Source organism: Rattus norvegicus, chromosome 20, assembly GCF_036323735.1.
Source record: "Rattus norvegicus strain BN/NHsdMcwi chromosome 20, GRCr8, whole genome shotgun sequence".
Classification (NCBI taxonomy): Eukaryota; Metazoa; Chordata; class Mammalia; order Rodentia; family Muridae; genus Rattus; species Rattus norvegicus.
Genome location: NC_086038.1, coordinates 8,539,424 through 8,558,160, shown reverse-complemented (window position 1 = coordinate 8,558,160; position 18,737 = coordinate 8,539,424). Strand labels below are relative to the sequence as shown.

Below are 18,737 nucleotides of genomic sequence, written 5' to 3'. Positions count from 1 at the left end.
AAGAGGAGGAAGAGGGGGAAGAGGGGGAAGAAGAGGAGGAGGAGGGGGATGAGGAGGAGGAGGAGGAGGAACCTGTATAGAGACCATAAGGAGAAAAGGGACTTTGCGTGTCCCAGACTGAGAGAAACTGAAGTGTGCAGTGTGGATGGGAAGTCCAAAGTGAGGGCAGATCTGCAGTAGCTCATGTTCCAGACTTTGGGTGTTGTTTCACACAGCAGGGGACATATATGAGGATACTCACTAGGTGGGATTCTTCAGAGGTAGTTGGCAGATGACTTGAGTAGATACCTCTCTAGAAAGAGGCCTATAAATAACCAGTAATACATGGGGGAGGACCAACTCCATCAGGCATTAGAAAAATGCTAACAGAAACCTCAATGAAAAACTCTTGACAGCCAATAGGATGGCTGTGACCAAAGCATGCAAAGGAAAAAAACCAGAAAACCAGGAAGCGCCAAGCAAGCGTTGGCAGGGTGAAGACAAACCCTGGTGTACTGCCAGCAGGAGGAGAACATGGCTACAGTTGCTGCTACAGCAGTTCTGCACGTCTCCAAGGTGCCAGTGGACATAGCATGTTCCAGCAGTCCCACTGCTCGGAGTATTCCAGAACGGGCTGAAAGCAGAGACGCAGACAGATGCTTCTGTGTGTTAGTGTGCACATAGCCAAAGGAGGAGCTGTGTATCAACAGATGTGCACACAAACGAACCACGGGTTCTGTATACAGTGGGCGTCACTGTACCTTAGAAACGGAACCCTGACCCTCGCTCTGCAGATGAACTTTGAAAACTCCGTGGAGTAAGTAACACAGGAGAGAATGGGTATCTTACAGTTTTGTTGACAAATTCCTGGAGGTTGAAAGTCTGGTAGAGGTCAGTCAGAGGCTGGAGCGGGGGCGTTAGGATTTGTTATTTATGGGTAGAGATGTCCTGCTGGGAATGCCACAGAAGTTTTAGAATGGAGAGTGGTAGCGATGAGTGAACATGAATTACACACTTGGAGCAGTTAAATGGCTAAAGCAAAAAGCCTCCACGTGTGGAGTTAGAAGTGAGTTCTCCAGACCCAAGGGAATTTTGGGTAGAAGTTTGGGATGCTTGCTGCTCCCAGGTTGCTGTTATGGAAGTGAGCAGGGCTGTCCGGAGCCAGTTGTCCGCTGTCTGCTCTCATGGCCACAGTACGTTGCTTGTCCTCAGGTGGCTCTCGGTAGGCAGCTTTCTTCTCTACTTCAGCCCTGTTGATGTTGTGGCGGGAGGAAGGAAGCCTAGTGGGAGGGAACATCAAGCCTCTGGTTCCATGTTGTCTACACTCTCTTTTCCTTGTGTACCACATCTAACCCATAGCAAATTTTGTTGGCCCCACCTCCACCGTGTTGGAACACCTTGTCAATGCCCACTGCTGCTTCTCTGGTCCAGGCCACTCTCCCTCAGATTACTGTAGTGGTCTCATACCTGTCTTCCTGCTTCTAATCTCACACCTCTGTTGTCTCTTTTGACTTCTGGAATCATCTCTCTCTCTCTCTCTCTGTTCTAAATAAATTTAGTTTGTTGTTGTCAAAATATAATTCATACACTATAACATTTAACCTTTAGTGCTGTGCAATTCAGTGGCTTTAAGTATTTTCAAGGATTTTGCAACCACTGCCACCACCATCTAAGCTGGAAGGTGTTTCTTTTAAAACACAAGTCAGGGGCTGCTTAAAAACATCCTGCTGTGCTCTGTTTCGTTGGAGGTAGAAGCCAGATTCCTTGACTATGAGGCCCTGAAGGATCTGACCCCCTTGTCTCTCGGGCTTTATCACCTACAACTCTTGTCTCCCCCCAACCCCCTTACTTCAGCCACACTGGCTGCTGTTCCGACCACCTGGCCTTTCCAGCTCTGTCTGTCGTTTGCTGTCTGCTTCACTTTCCCAGTCCCTTCTCAGTGTGCCTTGTCATGACCTCCTTGTTGATATGTATAGTAAAGCCAACCACACAAGCAGTCATAATACATACATACATACATACATACATACATACATACATACATACATATATATCTTTTAGTTTTTACAAGCTGATCTATTATATAACGTGCTTTATTATTTATCCTGTCTTATTAGAGTTGAACTACTTCAAAAAAATTGGGGGGCTATTTGAGCCTAGCACCTTGACCAAGGGCAATCTCGGAGCTGTTGAATGAATAATGAATTGTCATTCTACACTTCAGTCTGCAAACGAGCTGGCTAGCCTCTAAGAAATAATTGAACTTGTAGGAAATGCGAGAGCTGGCGTGAGTGCTCCGGGTTGACAGAGCTACAGGAACCCACTGTAAGCGGTGTTAGGTTATCACTTTGCTTATTTGACTCATATTTACCATTTACTCTGAGAACTCAATCACTAGCAATACACAACTAAGTGGTGTCTGTTGTCATAGAGTTTCCTCTGTAGAGGGTGACATGCCACAGGTAAGCAGGAAAGAGGAGCCGAAGAGCAATGAAAAGCATTAGCCAAGGCGCTAGAAAGTGAGGGTGATAGTCAGGAGAGGCCTGCATTAGAGTCTGGTTAGGGAAGCCCTTTATGGAGGTTTCTAGTTAAGCTGACACCTGCATGACAGGGAAGAGTCAGCCATTTGGATCTTGTCTTAGTTTCTTTTCCTCTTGCTGTGATAAAATAACCCTGACAAGAGCAGCCTGAGGAAAGGATTTATTTTAACTCCGTCTAAGTACCGTTTGTCAGGGCAGGGAAGTCTGAGACAGGTGCTTGAACACAGTGACACCTTCTGTCCTCAGGTCTCCGGGAGCAGATGATGGGCATGACATGCTAGCTCTTGCCTCCTCCTCTCCTGATGCAGCCCAGGCTCCCCTGCCCACAGTAAGGCTCCCCACATCAGTTAGCACAATTAGGTCATCACCCTTGGGCTTTCCACAGGACCTGTCTCCCTGATTCTAGATTCCAGATTCTGTCACATTGGTGTCACAGATGGGAAGCCTGCCATGCTTGGGAGGAAGGCGGGGAGATAGAAGGCCAGTGAGCGCAGAGGGAGCACAGACAGGGAGCTGGGGCCTGGAAGGATGGCTCAGCCACTGAGAGTGCTCGCTGAGGAATTGTGGGATCTCTCCTGAGAAATCCTACTACCCACAGAACAAGCCACATGTTCCACAGATGTCCATAACCCCTGCTCTGAAGGATGTCATGACCTCTTACACATGAACGTGTACATATGTGTTTTCTCTGTCTCTGTATGTCTGTCTGTGTGTCTATCTATCAGTGTGTCTGTGTGTCTGTGTCTGTCTCTCTCACCCCTCCCCCCATTCTTGAAAAAGAATTTAGACATTGAAGTCATTGGGATGTCATTAGTGGGAGAACCAGGAATATGTGCAATCTGATCTGATTAAAATAGAAACTTGCACTAGAAGGAGGCTCAGAGACTCATCTGCTTTGGCCAGCATAAAATTATGGATCAGACTCATTTGAAGAAAATACTGTTGGGACTGTATAGATGATTGCCAATTTAATTTGGGCCTAAATATTGAGGGACATTTAGGACAGTAGTCAACAAGACAGAGCAGAGTGAGGGTACAGAAGCCCCTGAACTCTCTAGGTGGGTGCAGTTTCACACCCATGCTACCAGCCCTTGCTAATTGTCCAAGGGAAGTCAAGAATCCAATATTTTGTTAAACTCAGTTGAGGTCTCAGCAACCAGCTGAAGCAGCATTTAAAGACGCTGTGGGCCAAATGGAGACACTTGGATGTGTGGTCAGGTCTGAAAGCAGAGAACACTGGGAAGTGTCTGGAGTAGGACAGCAATGGTAGAGGAGACAGGATTAGGGTGCACTGTAAGGAGGGAACACAAATGTGACAGATGAGTGTCACAGAGAAATTGGGAAGGACATGCGTGTCTTACCTTGATGCTGATTTCCCGGCCTGAAACCTTGTACTAGGTAACATTTACAGAGACAGCCATTTGGAGGAAAGACGTGTATATGTTGGAGCGTCGGAAGTTTACGATGCTTGTGACCGTGCGCATGGGAATTTCCAGAGAGACTGGGACACTAGCAAGGACCTGGATGGGAAGCTATGGGTGCCTGAGATCCGCTACTGAGAGCGAAGGCCGTATATGTGTCCAGCCTCAGTGCTGGCCTCAAGTCTAGATACTCCTCCCTGGCTCTTCTCTCCCGCCCTGGAGGAAGTGGCTGCTTTAGAAACCACAGGGCTTTGGCAAGCACTCGATGGATATTTTGAGGGATGGTCAGGCCCAGGATGGAAATTTTCCTGTTGACTTTGGTGTCCACGTTCCAGTTTCAGAATTCCCTCCTGTTGGGAAGGCTTTCTCTTCTTGCTTTTCTCTTTTCTCTCATCCCCTCAGATATTTACATACACTTTGTATGGAGAAGACCATTGCATGAAAATAGGTTTTATAATTGTGAAACCAGAGTCATCCAAAAAGCGTTTGGTCTGTTTTCAGTAGTAGCGTTTGTTTATATGTCCTGTTTGATACTCGTTCTTACAAGTTTTCCTGCCTTTTTCTATGGCGGCATGCAAGGGACCCAGACATAGAATTAGAATAAATATGACTAATATGCATTTCACCGTATGAATCCTCGCTACAGTGACAGCAGAGACATTGTCATTAATTCCTGTTTACCATTCCCCTTTTGTCTGACATTGGGAGAGCTTTTGTGTTTCCTTGCCTTGCGGTCCCTCTGCTCTAGCTGTGAATGTGCGTGAAAGAGAAGGCCTTGCTCGGTGTAGTCCGTGGGAAGGTGACGCAGTGTTAGTGGCTGGCTGTACAGAGCTCTACAGGAGACGCCATAGCTCTGCTTGCTTTCGAGTTAAATTCAGAGGAGCGCCTTTTCTCTCTCATTTATACTTAAGCCTTCAGGGATCTTTAACACTCGCTTCCAGGGAGGCCTCGCCGATGCTCTCCCGCTAGTTAGCTCAAGGCTTTGGTGTCCATAGATAGCAGGGTTTTCTGGAGATGGACTTTTCGTTTTCTAAGTCTTTACAAAGTTAGCCTTCTGGTTGAACTTCAGGTGTAAGGCACACTGCTTTTGTTTAGCGTTTTAAAAAGAACAAAAGAAAATCTGAGCAGAGCCAGTCTTTGCTTCTTGTAGAGTTTTGTATGTGCTTTTATATCACGAGTGCCCAGAGGTGTCTTAAGACGGCCATGTTTCTGTAAGTCTTAAATAAAAAATAAATGCTTTATAGTTTGGGATTTGCGAGTACGTAACACACTGTACATCTGTGAATCTGCTGTAACACAATAAAGTTTATTGTAGCATAAACCTATTTATAAAGAGCACGGCTCATGGATTACTAGCCTAATCCATAAAATGGGCCCTGCTGTGGAGTATTTCTTGGTACCTTATTGAACCTCCCGTGTGGTATTCCCACACAACTCTTTCTGAAGCATCGGCGGTTACCGGGGACTGAAAAAAGTCCAAAAATGAGACTTGGTCAGACGGTTGTTTGTCTCAAGAACAGTTTCACTGCTGCCCCTGTCACCGCCTGTGCCTCTGAGCATGTGCTGATTCCTGTTTCGTTTCAGTTTAGAGAGTGCAAATGTTCAGGGCTCGTGTGTCCTCTTCATTCCTGGGACTGGCGGAAAACCTTCGCTTTCTGCTTTGTCCTGCTTTTCTGAGGAAGACTTACCAGGGTCTCCCTGTTTGGCCTCAGACTTGCTGCAGTCTTGCTCTGGAGCCGGCAGGCCCCTGAGACTGCAGGAATGCAAACCATGCCCATCTGGAAGCCCTTAACTTCCAACCAGAAAAGCCGGTCTACCAACGTCACTGTGAGAAACCTCTAAGACTGATGATGATGCAGTCTCTCGGGGGCTTTCTAGAAATGTGTTTCCCTGAGCTTGTGAACTCTAAGAGAAAAGAGTTTCCCTGCAGTGAGCTGAGCCTGATCTGTGTGGAGCCCAACACAGGTTGTCCTACACCTCCTTCTTACTCCTTAGCGTCGGCACCCAACATGAACGGATCCCACTCCTGCCTTGATCCCATGCATGCACATCATTTTCCTGTTTCTCTGAGAAATCTCCATGAGTATTTAAAAAAAAAACCCCATTTTACAAAGCTGACCAGAGGTAATCCATGAGTTGTGTTTGATCACGTATGACTGGCCAGCATGCGTAATCAGTGACTGGTGATGGCGGTTTCATTCTTGACAGAATCGTGGTCTCCTGGTTTTGAATACAAACTGTTCTAAAGAATTCAGACAGCAGAGACTCATATGCTTTATATTCGGTCTCCCCATTGTGGTCACTCGAGTTGGCTCTGAGTGCTTGGTGAGAGCTCAGTGCATACCAGTCTGAAGACGGCAGCACTGGGTTGAGCCAAGTTATAAGCATGAATAAATACTAACTAGCGGTTGGCAGTTAAATGTAGAACAAGTAATTAAAAATAGTAAATAAAGGGCTGTCAACTTAGTAAATTTAGAAAAAAACCTGCTCTAGATAACAATTTGCCATCTCTCCAGGTGATGAGGACATTAGAAAGAGGTTCTGTGGCTAATGCCTGTCACTCCTACATTTTACTTGGATTTAGAGGTAAAATCATTTAGAGTTACAGTGAATAATTGTATCATTTCTCCCACTTGCCTTTTTTCATTAATGTTGACAATGTACATGCTCCTCAGAAACCACTTAATTTCCCCAAAGTAATTAGTCGTTCTGTCCCTTGGGTTTGGCCCTTTGGATTCAAGCTTACTTTACTGTAGAAAGCTGATGACTTCCTTGAAAGTCAAGTGTGCAGGAATAAATCCTCACTCCATTAGAAGATAGTCCCTGTCCGATGGCCTCCTCAGCCTCCTTCTGAACCTCTCACATGCACGTTAGATGTCGTCCGCATCTGTGTAATGATGCCCATGGAATAAGCAGTTATCCTGGGAGATGCAGTGGCTTTGTTCAGATTAGGTTGGTTCTTTCTTCCCTTCTGAGGCCGCCATGTTTTCCTTCGTGACCCTATGAACTGTAAGTGGTCATGGCCTGGTTTTCCCGAGATATGACTGCCATGGGTTCTTGGCACTTGCCCAGTGTGAGACCACGGCCTGGAAGTGCTATCCATCACTACCACTCACGTCGTAGTGCTGAGAACTTAGCTACTTAATGTACACAGTGACCACAGAGGCTGGGGGATGTCTATAGTTTGGTAGTCGCATAGCAGCTAGCGTCTGCTAAGGGGAAAGGAGGACATGAAGATCTCTTTCTCTGTTATGCTGTGGTGTTTCCTTCATGTAAGACCGAATTCAGTGTCGGGTGTGTTGCCTGTGTGTGAGAGCCAGTGTGTGAAGTACTTCCCAACTCTACCCAACCCGCATCTCTCAAAAATGGAGGAAAGGCTGTCTACCTTGTGTTAGACCTTCTGAGTCAGCAGAATAGTAAGACTGGCCAGGGCCCTGTGGATATTTACAGATTCACCAGGATCCTGGCCAGGGCCATTTGAGGAGGATGGTAAGAGGATCCCCGCCTTAAGTAAGGGAGAGTACCGGGAGGCCTTTACAGGTCTCACTTGCACTGTTAGAAGCCTCGGTTTCACGAGTCACATGGCTGTCTTTTAAGGAATACAGATTCCCGAGGGAAACAATTTGTGATTCTGGCTTTGTTTTGTATTAGAATGGTTGAACTGCTCAGGACCTGGTGCTGACGGTGTCAACGTGTGTGCTGCTTTCTACCTTGTTATAAAATGACAGTGCTGTGTCAGTTTTAAGGGATGCTGGTCACCAAGGCTGAGTCACTTCTGACTGAGACTGACCAGCCGACCACATCTAGCTGGCTGACTTCCCTTTGTTTGACACTGCCAGTCTGTTTCAGAGATGGGAAGCAGGGAGGGAGGGAGAAGACAGACGAGATAAGTAAACTGTTTGATTCCAACAGAGGAGTCCCGCCCTCAGTGTGAGTTGTGAAATATTTAACCAGAAGGAAGAACCCACCTAGCAAGGTCCAGAACATCGAGTGATGGGGTCTGACAACAGGAAACTATAGTAGTCTTGGCAGGCAAGTTTTCAGTAAAGTCTGGGAAGCTGATTGGAGGTCCTGGGTTTGTGAAGTGCAGATGCGAGTAGATTTGTCTAGTTGTACGGGAGTGGAAGAAAAAAATCCAGGATGGCTGTCTTAGAGCCAAACTGAGATTTAGAAAAGGAGGTAGACAAGGCTTCAGCACACACTGAGCCACACGTTAGCATGGTGTATACTTTTTTTTTTAAAGATTTATTTACAGTGTTCCGTCTGCATGTATGCCTGCATGCCAGAAGAGGGCACCAGAGTTCATTGTAGATGGTTGTGAGCCACCATGAGGTTGCTGCGGTTTGAACTCAAGACCTCTGGAAGAGCAGCCAGCTCTCTTAACCCTGCGCCATCTCTCCAGCCCGTATACTTTTAAGCCTTTGATAACAGCGCATAGTTTAAAAAAAAAAGTTGTGTTTATTGGAGAAAACAGTATAAATTCGAACAAAACTGGAAGCCAGGTATCGTGGTGCTTGCCTTTAATCCCAGGACCTTTAAGGCAGAGGGAGGTGGACCTTTGTGACTTCCAGGCCAGGGATACATAAAGAGACCCTGATTCAAACAACAACAACAACAAAACAAAACAAAAAGCAAAGCAAAAAACGAAAATATTATCTTGAATTCAGAGATAACCAAACCTAAACATTTTGTGTGTTTTCATATAATTTTTTCTTGGAGATACACGACAGTCCGTCCTCACACTCACTGCGTACCTGAGGATGACCTTGGATTTAGAATCCTTCTTCCTCCCTGCCCTTGAGCTAACTTCCGTTGTACGCTGTGTGTTGCTGGGCTGGGCATCAGCATGGGTCTCAGCCTGGCATGGTAGACAAGGGGTCTTCTAACCCAGCTGGATCTCCAGCCTCTTGTGTAATTTGTTGTTTTTAAAAATCAGATTTAAAATGATCTGATATATGTATATACATATATGTCTATGCATATATGTACACACACACACACACACACACACACACACACACACACACACACAGGTGGGGAGGCTGGGTGAGTTTTATAAGATTTTACCCAGATGTTTGCTGGTTTAAGTCAGCTTTATGCAGTGTTTCCACTGGTGCTCTTACTGAACATTTCTGTCGTTTGTCTTTTAAGCAGTGCTTGAAAATGGCAGTGGCCATCATTGTTTGCAACTTTTATTGCCATCTTGAGTGTAAAGCAGTCGGCACCGGCTACAGGAACCACCTGGAGCTCACTGGAGAGAAAGCTCGGCTGTGTAGTTGGTGGGGTGGCCGAGAGGCAGTATATATTTACTGACATTTTGATGAATTCTCCTATTGCATAGCCCAAACTTGGAAGACTCACTTTTGATCGTTTTATGTTATTTTTTTGAGAGAATTGCTTTGTCGAGTCTGCTTTTGACCTGGGACCCTCCAAGAGGGAAGGAGACCCCCTTTTTACTCGCTGGGTTGCTGTGCTGGATGTCGAGTGGTGTTGCCACCCACAGAGCTGCCTTTTGGTTGAGTTACACTAATTGAATACAGTGCTCTTCAAAAGGCTGCCTATCAGTCTTCATCTCCTTTGCAGTGCTGCCAGGAGGATGCCCCACGCTGATTCTGTTAGCCCTTTTCAATGGAGCCTCCTTCTTCTCAGTTTGTCCTACTCGTCTTAAGAACTAGAACGGTGCTCTTATGGGTAGAGAACAGGTATTTTCAGATCTTATGTCCTTGCTCACGACACATGGTTATAGGTGATCAAATGCTCCTTGACCAACTGGTGTCTTGTGTGGTTACTGAAGATGCCTTTAGCTGTGAGAAAGAGAAAACTGACTCAAAGCTAAACATAATAAGGAAGTAGACGTATTTAGGTAAAGACCCAGAGATCGGCCTACTGCTTAGCTGGTTAATTTGGTTATATGGTAAAGGACGTAGACTTCCTCTATGCTTTGATTTGCCGTAGTTATGATCTGAGCTTTGCTCTAAACAATCTTGATGTGATCACAAGATAACTGATACACGGGCCCAGGAATCGTGAGAAGATCTTTCCCTTCATTTCTCTGAAGAGCTAAGGAGCCTTTCCCAGAAGTCCTTGGGAGATGGCTGTAGATCACTGGCAAGAATTAGTTGAAGTTACCGACCCTATAACTAGTCCCCAGGAAAGAGCCATAGCAGTTTTTAGCCTGTGCAGAGGGTGCACCCGAACCCCCTTTATGGTGAGGACATAAGTACTATCAAGGCTTGCTAGGAAGAAAGACAGAAAGCTCTGTAGGCGACAGATCATAGCATCTCTTGCATTTTGTTTATTTGTGTTTTATATGTTTGTGGTGCTGGGGCTCAAACCCAGGGCTATAAGCACGCTAAGCAGACATTGTACAGTGGGCTCGAGTCCAGCATTATTCCTTAATGAAAATCGCTAATCTTGTTCTCTGAAGTTGGTAGTGGTGGCATGTCTGCAGAGATCCTGAATGTAATTCTCACAGCTTCCTGGACACATTCTCTTTTGGTGACATTTTATATATTTATTAACCCTCGTCCTTTTAGGTCTCTGGTACTCAGTCGTCTACCTTTCCTGAGGATTTGCCTGTTACTCTGACTTGGTTTTGCAGTGTACATTTTAATGATTTCTCGTTAATTTCAAGTGGAATGGATTTCTCTAACCCCAGGCTCTAACCTGGGTTCTTGGAAAACAGCCTGAGGCAGAGATTGAGAGCTCTTGATGTTTTCTTTGAGAAGTCCGGGGCCAGGTTTGTAGGAGTTAGGGGCAAAAAGAAGCGAAGGCTGGGAGCTGTGGAGATGCGAGTGTGTGGAGATGCGAGTGTGTGGAGAAGCGAGTGTGTGGAGATGCGAGTGTGTGGAGATGCGAGTGTGTGGAGATGCGAGTGTGTGGAGATGCTAGTGTGTGGAGATGCGGGTGTGTGGAGATGCGAGAGTGTGGAGATGCGAGTGTGTGGAGATGCGAGAGTGTGGAGATGCGAGTGTGTGGAGATGCGAGTGTGTGGAGATGCGAGAGTGTGGAGATGCGAGTGTGTGGAGATGCGAGTGTGTGGAGATGCGAGTGTGTGGAGATGCGAGTGTGTGGAGATGCGAGTGTGTGGAGATGCGAGTGTGTGGAGATGCGAGTGTGTGGAGATGCGAGTGTGTGGAGATGCGAGTGTGTGGAGATGCGAGTGTGTGGAGATGCGAGTGTGTGGAGATGCGAGTGTGCGGAGATTCGAGTGTGCGGAGATGCGAGTGTGCGGAGATGCGAGTGTGCGAAGATGCGAATGTCTGGAGATATGAGTGTGCTGTTCTGAGCTCCGGCTTGCTTCACATCCAGGGGTCAGGAGACCCAGCAAGTCACTGGGCAAGCAGGGGCCCTGGGCTTCCCAACTGTTTTGCTTGAAAAGGACTATGGTGAAGAGAAGGGGGAGGAGGAAGAGGAGGAAGAGGCGGGGAGGAAGGGGAAGAAGAGGAGGAAGTGAACTAGAGCCGTCCTTGGGAAAAGAAGAAGATTAATCATCTGCGTGATTTCCTTCTTCCTCTTCTCCCTAGTTGGAGAGTTGCAGGGAGCAACCTCCTTTTGTGCTTCTAACTTTTTAGACTCTCTCTTAGGCTACTGAGGATGCTAGATTTTATGTTCTTAGTGTGGGAAGCCATACAAATCCTAAGTAATTTGGACAGGTATCCATTAAGCCAAGAGGAGAAGCAGGAAGTAAAACGGAAGGGGAAGCTGGAGGAGGAGACCGGAGAGAGGACTTTGGTTGGGCTTTTTCAGAGTACTTTGGTATTTAGTTAACAAGTCAATATTAGATTCTCAGAGCAAGCTCGCCTAGTGCTTTGAGACTCAGAGCTTTATGGGGTGGGAGTATTTGTCACCCTACCTGGCACGCAGGTTTACTTTGGTTTGGTCTGGGAATCTCCTGTTGGAAGGATTGGCAGCATTCCAGCGCTCGCACATCGTACTGCTTGTGGATCTGGGTCAGCATCGACTCCTTGAAGTCATTCTGAAATACGGCTGGGGCGGAGTACAGCGGCTCCGGGCACACTTAGGTTGTCCTTTCTCTCCAGGGTTATCACGATTGATGGATTCTTTGGAATGCTAGACACTTGGAAGTCCCTTGAGTATTAGCTTTGAATTCCAAGAGTTCTTACAAGGCCAACTTCGTTTCAAAGAGAGCAGTTTTTGCTTTTTATTCAGTGTGCAATGAAAAATTGTGCTGATTTGATGGCAGACAAGGACTGATCTGACAGGATGGGGGAGAGAGTGTCCTAGTGGCTCTGCTCTCTGCTGCTTCATGTATGACTTCTGTCTTCTTTCCTTACATGTGTCTTTGTTTTCCCACTAATGTTCTTTATCAGGTCACTATGGCTGCTTAACAGACACACAGAGTGATGGCACTTGGTTTGTGGGGGAGATTAAAGGATGGGCTTGTCAGAGATGAGTGTCAACTGGCAGCGTGGAGCAGGCCTGAGGGGACGTCCAGCTTCTGGGTCAGAAGAGGACCTGAGGCAGCACCTGGACACTCCCCGCATGGCCACAGCTGAATGCTTTTGTCTGGCTCTGACCTGCGCACTGGACAGCACTGCTATGGGCTAGGTGGCTCTTGGATCTGCTGAGGAGGTGTGGGAGTTCTTTGCTAGGCCCTAGTTTGAGCTACTCAGATTTTTAACATATTCTGAAGGGGCTTGTGTCCCTCCTTCTAACCTAGAGAGTCACCTCAAGTCTGCTGGTTTCTAAATGCATGACCTGCTTTTTGAAATTTTTTTATTTTAATTTTGTGGAGTGTGTGAGTGTTGTTTTATTTAAGTAACAGTAATGCGTGGAAATGAAGGTCCCTTCATTTTTTTTCCTCTATCAGCCTAGGACACCTTCCCCTTTTCCTTGCCTTGGGCTCTTTAAGATTTTACTTGCACGGCAGATTCAAGGGAAGACTTTTTTCATTCTTTTCGAAGCTCTGCTTATGAGCTAGAATCATAAAAATTCACAAATTGTGCCAAATTTTCTTTTGTTGATGACTGTGATTTAGCCTGTTATGTAACTGAAATGTATAATTTACACATCCTGAAGATGAGCCGTCCCTGTACTGAGCAACTATATTTAACCCTCACTTTCTTTGGAGAAAGAGAACATTACCAATTATCTTTGAAACTGTATTGTGAGACCGTGCACTGATCCACCCTCTGCTTCCATTTTTCATTTTTGGTATATCAAGTTGTACTTTCCGATTTAGTCTGTGCTTCTCATACGTCTGCAACCCCGAGGTGAGGGGGCCTGGTGTCTGATGCCCGTGCCTCGAGCCCTCTATTGCTTGTCCTGTCCAAACCAGCATGAGGTGAAAGGTCTGCCACCTCAGTGGAACGCAAATACTCTCTCCCATGCGGATGCCTTCCGTGGTGAAGGAAGTGACGGGAGAAGGCGTTGAGGGGAACGGTTTTTAATGGTGCACAGTTTTGTGCTCAGTAGGAAGCGAGGGACTCTGCCCTTGTCTGCAGCATGCCATTCCTCTGCTTTGTAGACTTTCTGAGGAAGAAAATTGTTCATGCTCGTGTCCTTGTATCTTGAGCTTTAAAGTCTAGTCCAGGCCTAAGTTCAAATCCCATAGTGGTGCCCTTTAAACACATTTGTTAATTTCCTCCTCAGCGTCCGCTTCTTCTGTGGGAGAGGGGCCTTGACTGTTCCCCTTAGGAAGGAAAGCCTTGAAGAAGAAAGAGTGAGAGCACATCAGCTCCTTAAGAGTAGGTGGGAGGAGCTGCAGATCTGACGGATTAGTAGTTCATATATAAAGTCTGAGGAATAGGAGCAAACTGTAGATGAAGCCATCTTCAGTCACTACTGGAATCATCTGTAAACAGGGAAATTATCTTTTTTTTTTTTTTTTGGCACAGCTGGACTAAATGTATATCCCAAATGCTTTAAATTACATCCACATATGTAAGGCTACTAAAATTATAAGAAAAATGGAAATAAAGTGTAAAAGCGTCCTCATCTACATTTACCATGGTATTGGTCTGAGAGGATACAGAGTGGAAGGCCACCCTGAGGTCACTACAGAAATTCCTTTTGTGTTAGAGGCCCGTAACCGCTCGTGGCGGTTCCCTTTGGCTCTCGGCTGGATGAAGTAACCCTTTTAAGGTGGGTGGGGAAGTCAGCGGAGAAGCCTCTCTCCAGGCCCTCCCTTTGACCCTTTCAAAGCCCCTTTTAAGTTCCGCCCACTGAAAGCACATCACCAGGCCCTCCTCTTTTGTCAGGAAAGGCCAGCATCCCTTTCCTCTCCCTGCTCTAACCTTTAATGAGCGCTTGCCTCTGTGGAGAGTGAGGGACTCCAGGACATGTAAGCATTTTAATAGGCCTGAGTGACATTCTACAGATGTGTTTGGAAGGCATGAGAGGGGGCAGGCTTTGTTCATGTCTCATTCTCATCTAAATTATAGATTCTATTCATGTCTTATTCCTACAAGGTGCTTAATTTTGGCACCATATTCTCTTTGAAGATTCTTGAGGAAATAAGAAGAAAAAAATACCAATTCACAATTCTATTTATTGGAAATGAATGAATACAGGTGGAATTGGTACATTTTATAAAGACACAACTAAAAGAAGAATAGCGGTATCTTAGGAATACCCGCAGTACCAGCATAGCTATAGGCCAGGGCAGTTTACAAAGCGCTTTGCTCACATCCCATTGGCATTCAGCGTAGCCCTCTGTGGCAGGAGGTGGGTTGGCCAGACTCCTCTGGCTTCCTTAGCTCTGAGATCTCTGGGTCTGAGTCCCACGTCGGCTCCTTTAACTGGCATTCCTGCAGCATCGTGTTATTACACGGGTTGGATAGTCAGAGCGTCTGCTACTGGTGGCAGCTGTTCCTCATGTCTAATCTTTTCCTCCTCTGCACCTCTCATTGCTGTCACTTTTCAGTCTGAAAACTGGAGCATATGTAGCCATCTTTATTTACTTTTGTTCTGTGCTAGCATTTGCCTTCCATTAAATGAGGTTGTCCTTTAGGAGACAGCTGGCGGTTTGTTTCCCCAGTCAAGCTCAGACTCATCTATTGGTTCAGAACCTGGGCTATGTTAGGGAGGCTGCAAAAATAAAAACAACCATTGGTGTGAGCACCGTTGGTGCTAGAGCGGCAGACAACCCATCCTCAAAAAGGGCTGGCCCTTTGTTCGTAGTCAGTGGCTCTGATACTTTTCTCCTGGGGGTTTCCTAGCCAACCGTAGATAGTGCGAGCTTGTATCTGTGAAGGGGTGTGCGCCTACTGGTGTGCCCGTACGTTCATCTCCTGCTCTCCCCACCAGGGAACCAGTCTTCAGGCCCGCTCTTACAAACAGCACTCCTAACTTGATTTCAATGTCAGCTCAAGGAAATGTTCTTCTCCTCCTGTATGGGGTTATTGAAAGCATCGTTATGTGCTTTTGTGCTTTTATTAAATGAATTTAAGGAAAAAAATTAAACACCAAGTCAGCCTAAGGGTTCCTTGAGTTCTTACGGTCAAGCATTAAGTTAAGCATTTTTGATAAATTTTTTGAGATTTTTTTATTTTTTACACAATGTATTCTGATCATGCTTTCCCCTTCCCCAACTCTTTCCAGATCCTCTCCAACTGCCCAACTCTATACTCTTTTTAAAAAAAACATAAAACCACACATGTACCACCCTCCCCCAAAAAACCCCCACAGAAATGGTAATAAGCTCCCCCCCCCAAAAAAAAAGCCTAAACAAAGCAATAGGAGACAAATGCCTAGAAAAATACCCATGAGTTCACTCACACTGGCTGTGTATCTACTCCTGGGCTTGTGGCCTGCCCTCTGGTGTAGTTACCATACCCAGTGAGACTCTGTCGGAGAAAACGGTTTTCCTTTGCAAGCAGACATCAGTTGCAGATAGCTTTCTTAGGGGTGGGAGGCTTCGTCTACTTCCTCCTCTCAGCAGCCCCCTTCCGGGGCGGAGCATCTGTCTGGCTTGAACCTGTGCAGGCCCTGTGCAAGTTTCCACAGTTTCTGCGTTCTTGTGTCTGGAGGATGCTGTTTCCTTGGATTCATCCATCATGTCCGGGTCTTCGTCTTTTTCTCTCCCCTTCTGCCTGGGCCCTGGGCCCTGAGTGCCCTGGGTTTGATGAAGATGCTCCGTGTAGGGCTGAGCGCTCCAAAGGCACTCCTGGCCCATCTTACGTAGAGTGCATGGCTCAGCCCAAGTAAGAAGCGCTTCACCCGTGAATGGCTTTCCACACGGTTTCCGTCCATACATTGTTATGCATCTTTTGGGAAAGTTTAGAGCATAAAACTGTCAGCATCTTCATCTGACCTTCCATGGACCTGTTCAGCCTCGGCGTCAGGCACGGCAGTGCTTAGGACTCCGCCACTGGAGCAGTGAACTGGGGGTGCACATGGTTTCTGGGAATTTGGATTCATTTTTAAAAGCTTCACTTTAGAGTTAGAGTTAATTCTTAAACATGAAAATATCTTTTGGAACTTTATTAAACTATTGATGATTGCCTGTAGCAGAATTTCTTGTGATTGAAAGTCTGTGTGTGTGCGCATGTGTGTGTATATGCCTGTGTGTGTGCACAGACAATAGCTTGCTTGGCACTAACACAGTCCTCTGCTGTGGAAGGTGGTGAAGTCTTTTCAGTATGTTACTTTATAAAGGAAGTCAGTCCACTTCAGCAAACACCGATTTCTTGGCAGTGACAATACAGAAAGAGTCCACAGTTTACTGGAAGAACAAGTCCTACATGGGTCATCTTGATAGTGACACCATATGGTGTTTGACACGCACACATTCACACATACTCTGCAAGCACACAGGAGGTGCAAACCATTGGGCTCCTCCCTTGGGAAACTCAGTTCTAGTTCACGATTGCCCTTCTGACCAAACTCCAAGTCCCTACTCTGAGCTTTGATGAGGGCCCCAGAGTCTTTCAGTTCCCATTTCTACTTCTGCACGTTTGGAAGTCATCCTAGGATGTCACCTCAGGATGTTGGGAATGCTGTTTCTGCCCTCCGTCCAACTAGATGGATCTTCACTGTGATCTTCCACACGGCGCTCTCATATTCCCGAGACTAAAGCCCTGACTCTGACTTCCCTCTTCCACTTTGAATGGATATTCAGTAATTATGACAGCTGAAAGATAGAAGCAATGCTCGTGATGTTTATAGAACACTATGGGAGCCTATCACAGAGGAGGAAGTGATTAATTGGTTTGGGGGAATTCAGAAATGGTTTGTAAAGAAGTTAGCATTTATCTGAGGTCTTGAGGGATATGTAGGAGTTTTCCGGCTGGCATGTTTCCTCCTTTGGCTGAGGAGGCCATCTGTGATGGATGAGGGTGCGTCAGCATGGCAGAGGCCAGGCCTGTGCAGAAGAGGAGAGCCTGGGATGCGCTGGCCGGTAGTGGGGAAGGGTGATGTCAAGAAGAACGCAGTGTGTTGAGGGAGGCGTGCTGGACCGTGGGCTGCACATACCGATTGGGAGACAGGACCAGTAGCAGGATTTACACACCTCTCAGAAATGTAGAAGTCCAGTTCCTGCCGCTTGTCTAATGTACGGTAGACCAGCTCGCACGACACAGGTGGGTTAGGCATGTGACAAATGTTTTTGTGAGGAAACGTGAAGCTCAGGGTAGCTGCCTCTTTGATTAGAGTAAGGAAATGCAGCTGCTTTAATAACCATACTGATTCATCACTTACCCGGTGTTCAGTCAGCAGCCACATCCTAAGTCACTGCATTCGTGGCGACAGCAAAGCACAAAGATCTTTCTTTGTGTGCTGCCACGCCCCCAAGTCAGTATCTTATCAGCTCTTCTCTTAAGAAGTATTAATTCTGTGCAATTTTATTGTGTTTTATGCAAACTTAGTGCTAAAGCTCTGTGAATTCTTGCTCCCTCTGGATGGTTCAGAACCACTTTAGCCATTATTTCAGTTCTAGAGTGACCGGCATAGTCCTGTAGTGTCAGTGACAGCATTCTCAGCCTCCATAGGTAAGAAAGGGAACTGGAGCAGGGCTTGCCGTAGCTCATTGGTAGAGCATGTGCTTAGTGTGTGCAGTCTCTGAGTTCACGGCCAGGGAAGGAAGATGGGAGAAGGAACCAGAAGTGGTGGTTACAGCATACCAAACAGACAAGGTGGCATCAGGGCTAGACGCTTAAAGTCGGCCAGGGCAGGGGCCGTTAAGAACACTGGAAGTAGCGCAAGGCCCTGGGTTCGGTCCCCAGCTCCGAAAAAAAGAACCAAAAAAAAAAAAAAAAAAAAAAGAACACTGGAAGTAGACGGTAGCCCCTCATGAAGCAGCACAGAGAATCAGATTCCTGGGCTGTGTTGGCTTTGCAATGACGTCATTTGGCTGTTCTCCAGCTGGATGCGTTTGTGTGTGCACTGAGAGATGTTCTGGTTTGACCCCAAACACTTGAGGTCATCCAGGGCTGCAGTTGCCGGACAGGCATAATGGAGGAGGTGTGTCCGGGGAGACGGACGTGAGAGTGTTCTACATAGGAGTTACTGGACATGGACATCAGATCTGAGTTGAACATATCAGGGAAGTGGGGACAAAAGAGTGGCAGGGTGAGTGGGATCCATTTGAGGAAAGAAGTCCCACAAAGGAAAGGGGTGACCAATGTGGATGAATGGGAAAGAGAATTGGACCATGGGATTTTGGAAGTCAGAATATTGGCAGGTCTGTGATTTCTCTAGATCAGACTAAGGAAAGTTGTGTGTGGATTTGGTTCTCTAAAGTCTAATAGGAGAAAGGGTTCCTGGAAATGAAGGTGTCAAGGACTTGAGTGATGGCCAGATTTTACTTGCACATGCACAATGTAACTGGCACAGT

The 18,737-nt window shown here is 46.4% G+C and overlaps 1 protein-coding gene across 8 annotated transcripts in view; it reads left to right on the top strand.

Annotated features, from left to right (window-relative positions):
- Btbd9 (BTB domain containing 9) overlaps positions 1-18,737 on the top strand; it is a 357,625-nt gene that overhangs the window by 87,277 nt on the left and 251,611 nt on the right. The window contains exon 6 of one of the 8 annotated variants that reach the window (XM_063279039.1): positions 1-18,737. This exon is cut by the window's left edge and continues 9,839 nt beyond it. The exons of the other annotated variants lie outside the window; for them this stretch is intronic. The gene's annotated coding sequence lies outside the window, so the exon portion shown is untranslated. 8 annotated transcript variants of the gene reach the window in all.